At 44.0% G+C, this 7,153-nt stretch overlaps 1 long non-coding RNA gene across 2 annotated transcripts in view; it reads right to left on the bottom strand.

Moving 5' to 3' along the window:
• Positions 1-3,332: 3,332 nt before the first annotated feature.
• Positions 3,333-7,153, bottom strand: part of LOC102428559 — a 23,120-nt gene continuing 19,299 nt past the window's right edge. For both annotated transcript variants that reach the window (XR_002828596.1, XR_002828599.1), the window contains one exon: positions 3,333-4,185. This is a non-coding gene — a long non-coding RNA (uncharacterized LOC102428559). The remainder of the gene's footprint in view (positions 4,186-7,153) is intronic.

Raw genomic sequence — 7,153 nt, 5'->3', positions numbered from 1 at the left:
AGAAAGGTGATCTCCTCTCCACCTATCCAGCCGCCCAAGAAAGAAGGTGAGAGTTGATAATGTATAATCCAAACAGGACTCAAAAGGAAAATTATAGTTTCCTATCTAGAGTAGAAAGAATCTTAAAAGTCATCTGGTCTAACCCTTCCCCTTCACCCCCATTCCACAGATGGGAAAAACAAGGATCCAAGTGTTTAAGTCACAAACAAAATCAACGGCAGAGCTGGGACGGGAGAACAGCCAGGTCTTCTGACTTCCAGTTTTAATGCTCTTGCCAGGATTTTTTGTTTGTTTGTTTCATTTGATTTTGTTTTAAGAAAAACTCAAGCCTTTAAGCAATATTAGTTTATTCAACTGGACTGAGAAAGAACATTTACTATTCCCATCCATTTCACTTTAAACAGAATCACACACAAGAACAGGACAATTACGTAAGAGCCCATCTATGAACATCTAGCAGATACACTTGGCCTGGCTTTCCCCTGCCCCCCTCCACCTGTGGGCATAAAAACAGCACCTGCTGTCAAGGGCCTCAGAGAGTGAAGTTTTACTGTAGACTCCATTTCAGACGTGGGAAAATCAGATCTAAAATAAATAATTACTCTGCAATTGAGCAGGCGACCTTGCAGTGGAAGTGTTTTTTTACTCTGGGGGAGGGGATTCTCTCCATTTTTTCCCATCAAATGATCATAGCCATTAAAACCTTGAAGGAGTTAAAAAAAAAAACAACATTCCCAACCTTTCTGTATGGAAAATGAAAAAAAAAATTGCCTTGAGAAACTTTTGGCATTTTCTTCTTCCTCCTGGTTGTGATCCATGCGCCTGAGAAAAGCCAGTCGTACATCTATTTTGGTCCACCCAATCCCAGTGCAGCAGGAAGTGCAATTACACCAAGTCCAAGTCGTGCTCAAGTCGGGTTCCGTTTAGTTTTGTGTTGGAAAGACAGTCCTGCCTTCTGCACAGGCTCTGTGGGCGATTTCATAACTGCCCTGCGAGCTCCCTCCGTGTGATTCAAGTCACCCAGAAGGTTTGTGATTGAAAACACCCTCTGCCTGGGGTTTGTGTAGATATTCCTCAGACACACTCCCGCTCACGCCGCAGCTCCGAGGGGAATTGGATCGTAAGTCACGAAACCAAGCTAATATGACAAGCGGAGAAGAGCCATCTGGCAAGTTTGTCAAACACTTTCCTTGTGTTTGTTAAATCCCTTTTCCGTGTAAGTCACTTGCCAGGAGACCAAGCACACACTTCAACGAATCCTGAAAGTCCCCCCAAACTTTCTCAGTGGGAATCAAGGGCAGGACAATAGTTAAGCCTTTTGAGTATAGTTTGGCTCAGTGGATAGAGTGTCAACCTGTGGACTGAAGGGCCCCAGGTTCAATTCTAGTCAAGGTTGTGGACCAGATCCCCAGTGGGGGGCATGCAGGAGGCAGCCAATCAATGATTCTCTCTCATCATTGATGTTACTCTCTCTCTCTCTCCCTCTCCCTTCCTCTCTGAAACCAATAAAAATATATTTTAAAAAAATAAATAAAATTCAGACTTAAGAAGGAGGACTTAGATCCCTCAAAGTTAGAATAGTTAATTATGGCGCTATGAAAGAGACATCATTAAACAGACTTGGAAGCTTCTAGAACTTCCAATAACCTCTATAACAAACCAGCTTTGGTAGGTTAAGCACCAGATTGTTTCCCTTGACGTTCACAAGAGGCTGAAAAGAAGGGAAAAGAGAAGGACACACACATACATGCACACTCACAAGTACACGCACATGTATGCATGCATGTGTGTGGGTCCCCCAGACTTAAAAGGCAGAATCAAGTCTTAAGATGGTCAAAGGGTGTGTGCCAGTCCAACCAGGAGAAGAGGGAGAAAATGAGAAGGCCTCAGGCTCCCCTTCCAGCTGGTAGTGAGTAGGGAGCATGTCAACTATTAGATGAAATCCAATCAAACCCAAAAGAGTCTTTAATAAAACACCAAACGTCTTCCATTTTATTCCGAAGCACAATTTATATCTCTCTCATTATTCTCTCTGGGCCCTAGGACCATGGAATGCCAAAAGATTTAAATGAGTCTTGGTTTAGCACCTAATTATTAGCAATCGCTATTTCTGACTTTGGTTTTATTCATGACTTAATCAGTGAAAGGCACATTGACTCTGGGTTTGGAATAGCAAAGTCAAGCTTCCCCCCAACACCCTACATCCCAGTCACCCCCAAATCCCTGCAGCCACCCTCTGCCTCATGCCATCATGACACCAGAAACACAGGTGTGGCCCCTCCCTGGCCTCAGCTGCCCCAACAGCTCCGCAGCTGACAGTGTGAGCTGGGGTGTTGACAGCTGTTGTTACTCAGAGTTCCTACAGAGATAAATGTCAGAGGTGGGGACCTGCAAAGCAGATAAAGTTTGTTTTAGCAAATCGAGGTGACGTCAGATGAAGAATTTACTAAACAGGAGGCTCCCGCCCGAGGCGAATGAAGGGTTTTAGCAGAGTCTCCAGCTATCACGTGTCCCCCACATGTTCCTCACTGTTCACACTGACTTTCCATGAATTCTCCCCACTCCAGAGTGAAGGAATTGGAAACTATAGGGAAAGGTTCTGGTTAAACCCTCAAGTACCTACTCTCCCAGGATCTCAGTGGTGGTGGTGGTGGTGGTAGGGGGTGGGTGGGGAGTCTGGCTTCAAGTCTTTATCAGGGATCGTAAATATTTTTACTTCACTTTCTCTATCTTATAAGTGTGGACCGTCAGAGTCAACCCCACATCTCTGGCTACTTACTGTCTCCACAAATCTTAGTTTTGCCATACTTGGGAGAAGAATTTGTTTATTTTTAAAGAAAGACACCTGTGAATATGTTAAATCGGAAGAATTGAAAAGTTTAAAAATTGAATAATTTTGTTTCAAGTAAAGTAACCAAGACTTAACCATTTTTTAAAATTTTTATTTATTGACTAGAGGCCCAATGCATGAAATTCATGCACTCAGGGGCTGGGGGATTGGGGGGGGAAGGGTTGTCCCTCTTGCAGTCCAGGAGACCTCAGGGGATGTCCGACTGCTGCAGATGCAGGAGAGGCTCCTGCCATCGCAGCTGCACTCACCAGCAGTGAGCCTCTCTCAGGGCTTCTGGCTGAGTGACGCTCCCCCTGTGGGAGCGCACTGACCACCAGGGGGCAGCTCCTGCATTGAGTGTCTGTCCCCTGGTGGTCAGTGTGCATCGTAGTGACCAGTCGTTCCACCATTCAGTCGATTAGCATATTAGCCTTTTGTTATATAGGATTTGAGAGGCATGGTGGGGGGGCGGAGAGAAAGAAAGAAACAGCGATTTGTTGTTTCACTTCATTTATGCATTCATTGGTTGATTCTTTCATGTGCCCTGACAGGGGATCGAACCTGCAACCTTGGCATATTGGGACGATGCTCTAACCAATTGTTTAGGGCAAGACCTAAACATTTTTATGCAGCCTCTCCTGACTTGGTGCCTACTGTCCATCTTGAGAAGTTATTTTTCCAGCACTTTTCAAACTATCCATGTGAGTAAGGGCTAGAACTAGTCTGAACTACTCTGAGTTGGAGTCATATATATTTGTTCAGGTATTTCTTCCAGTTCTATGCTCTAACTTATTTTCAAAGCAACTAAATATCATCCCATTTGATCTTCTCATCACTAATCCGGGGCACGGAAGCGACTGAATGGAAACCAGGGTGTCCTGATTTACAGGAGGGGTGTGGGCTCAAGTTTTCTGTTTATTCCGTGTTTACAGTCTCACTGGACCCCCACAGAGAGTCTCCAGGCCACTTTCCCACCCACAAGGTCAAAGTCCATTTCCATCCATTCACAGGAGCTGCTGAGTGACTTGAAGGTCAAAAACTCTCCCCACCACCCCCGGCTCTCTCTCTTTACCCCCTGGCCAGGTTGAAAGAGTAAATAGACAGGAGAAACAGGAACCAGAAGAAACCAAGGTCTCTCAGGGGGTCTTCCCCTGGCCCCAAATGTGCCTTTCCCTCCTTCCCCTCCCCCCATCCACCAGGTTCAGCCCCAAAGTTTTGGCTCTCCGAGATCAGGTTTGAAGAGGCAGGAGGGAGCAATGACCACCAGAACAGCGGGGAGCATGAGACCTTCACCTGAGTGTCAGTCGCAGCTGGGAAATCAGAATCGTTGATCCACACATGGTGCTGCTTCATTCCTGGAATTTGAAGAAGAAAATGCAGATCGCAACTGTCTGCATGCAAAGCACATTACCGGTCCTGGAAAGCAATGTGTGTGGAGAGAGAAGGATTGGCCTGGGGAGGGGAAGCACGGTGTCCAAGGGCCTACTCGTCCCGTCTGTAGTCCACTGCCTTCCCCTCTTGTCCGGGGCCTGGCTGCATTGCAGACTAATGCTTAAATATGGACTATGGAAGAAAGAAAGGTTTGCAGCTTATTCAGGTATTTGCTTCTCTTTCTCCTTTGTTTTATTCCCAACATAATAGTGTCCTGAATTAGTCGGGTCACAAAGTACCCCAAAAGAGGTGAACTTTATGAAAACAGGTGGTGATAAGGGATGGTGTGGAGTGAAGGCACTGAGAACAATGGAAAGTCCAGCAACCTGCATCTGGGAATTTGTTCTAAGAAATAACATGTAAATATATGTATCTTAGCATTGTTTATAATAGCCACAAAAAAAGGGAAAAAACTATCAATAGGACACAAGTTAAAGCAATTGTGATATATGCACAGAATGAAACACTATAGAGCCGTTTAAAGACAACATTGTAAAAACAACATCTAAAATTTTCCTATTGACATGATTAAATGTCTACAGCATGGCAAGTTTTTTTTTAAAAAGCACATTGTGAAGTAGTATTTATGGTATGATTCCATGTTTTGGTTTTTAAAAAAGCACATATGCGTGTCATTTAATTTTTTGCAAAAAAAGAAAAAAACATAAATTATACTTATTATGCTATACTTATTAGACTGGAAAAATACACACTTGAAATGTTAATGGTAATTGTGGGTGGGGGTGGGATTCTTGTTTATGTATAGAATGTCTTTACTGTGTGAACTTTTTATAATGAAACACACACATACACACATGATCAGTTTTCATTAATAAGAAAGCAAAGCCTGGGCTTCTGGCAGGTAATCGGCGGGAGCCCTGACAGCTGGGCTCTGGAGCAAACATGTTGTGCAAACCGCTCATGGGATGACACGTGCCGCGCCCCCCCCCCCCCCCTTTCGGGGAGGGGGTTGCCTCCCGGGGCCTGGAAGGAAGAAAACTCCCAGGGTCTGCTGGTGTCCCCAGCTGGTTTATGGAAAAGACTTGAAGATTTGTGCTTTTGGTCCCTCCTCAGAGGAAAATACAAACAGCAAATGAGTCAGAGAAACTGGGCGTAGGAAAAATAAAATAAGCCCCCCATGTTAAATACATTCATCTAAATTTGGATGCCATATCCGCTTTCCCCGGGGTCAAGTTCAGAGTGATAAAAGAGAGAATCTGGACATAATCTCTGGTTTCAGATGCATAAAGACCAGATAAAGCAAACAGAAAAGGAAACGATTATGTCTTGTGACATTTTATGAGGAGATCACCTACCTTTTCTTCCTCTCCACCTCAAGCAGTTTTTAAATGACTCTCTCTGGGTGGTGGTATGTTATAGTTTCTGTTATTTCCCCAAGCAAAGACCTGGACTGGCGGATAAAACCTTTCCAAAGGGGTGAAGAAGGACTAGAAACAGACATGAAGAAGAAAGAGAAACAGACAGGAACAAGCCCTCAGGGCTCTTCCTGTAGGAGATCATAAAATGTATTTTTACAAGAAGAACCTGAAGCTCAGAGAAGTCCTAGGAACTTACCCAAATTCACACAGCTTAATCCGTGGGAAAGCTGAATTAGGAATTCTAGTCTTGTGTACAGACTTGAATTCATAACACATTCTGACATCTTTGGTGGTGTCATAGTGATGACCCCAAATGTAAGAGCTGGATCAGGCTCGTGATCCATCCAAGGGCAAAGTCTGATGTTTTGTAAGTGTTATGAGTGAGGACATTTGACAGTGATGGCCAGGCCAGATTGTTGGGCAGCCCCAAAGGCAATAACCCCAAATATCCTTTGGTATCTCTGCTTTCTCTGTCTACCCTGCCAAGCTTCTCCCTTTTCCTTCTTTGGATACCTCAAGTGGAAAATGTAAGGCAGCGGTCGGCAAACCGCGGCTCACAAGCTACATGCGGCTCTTTGGCCCCTTGAGTGTGGCTCTTCCACAAAATACCACTTGCGGGCACGCACGTATAGTGCGAAGTTGACTTAAAACTTTAAGTAAAGTTTATTAAGTTAATTTTAGGGAACATTGTGGAGTGAAAGAAGATGTAGTGTCGAGGATTGAGAAAGGTATGTTGAGATGGTTTGGACATATAGAGAGGATGAACGAAAAGAGATAGACGAAACAAGTATACAAGATGAGTGTGGATGGGAGAGTTGGAAGGGGTTGACCTCAGCGAACGTACCTCAATCAGATTGAGGACGTTTTTAGCAAAGGCCAGCTTAGGAGTACCCTAATTAAGTTCATAACAATGTACCTACCTATATAGTTTAAGTTTAAAAAATGTGGCTCTCAAAAGAAGTTTCAGTCGTTGTACTGTTGATATTTGGCTCCGTTGACTAATGAGTTTGCCGCCCACTGGTGTAAGGGGACTAATGTTTAGAAACTCTACGTGCAGCTATGCACTCACACTGCACCCCCCCTCCCCCCGCCCCAACACACAATTTTGTTTATTTTATCCACATTGTCTCCTTTAATCCTCACAACAAGCCCTTAGACTTAGAGGGTATTCTTATCAACATTTTCAGATGAGGAAGCGGAACCTTCCAGAGGTTAAATACTTTGTGGTTGGTCACTACTACATTGCTTGTACAGTAATGTGCTTTAGAAATCTTCAGTAAAATCAGTGAGATACTTGGACAATTCGCCTCTAATCTATACTCTGGGGCAGTGAGTGAGTCTTCAAAGACAAATAAGGTGCCAACCCTCCAGGCATGGTAACAGATGATTGCTCCTATTAATACCTTCAGAGGAGTTACTTAGCATTTAAATTAAAGTATGGAATCTACACTAGAGAGTCTATTATGAGCAGAAGGGCTGCTAGAAATATTTCTTATGTGAATGAATGCGGTGA

This window comes from Myotis lucifugus, unplaced genomic scaffold (assembly GCF_000147115.1).
Source record: "Myotis lucifugus unplaced genomic scaffold, Myoluc2.0 scaffold_26, whole genome shotgun sequence".
NCBI classification, from domain to species: Eukaryota; Metazoa; Chordata; class Mammalia; order Chiroptera; family Vespertilionidae; genus Myotis; species Myotis lucifugus.
Note: the sequence above shows the minus strand (reverse complement) of the source record. Positions and strands in the feature narration are given on the sequence as shown.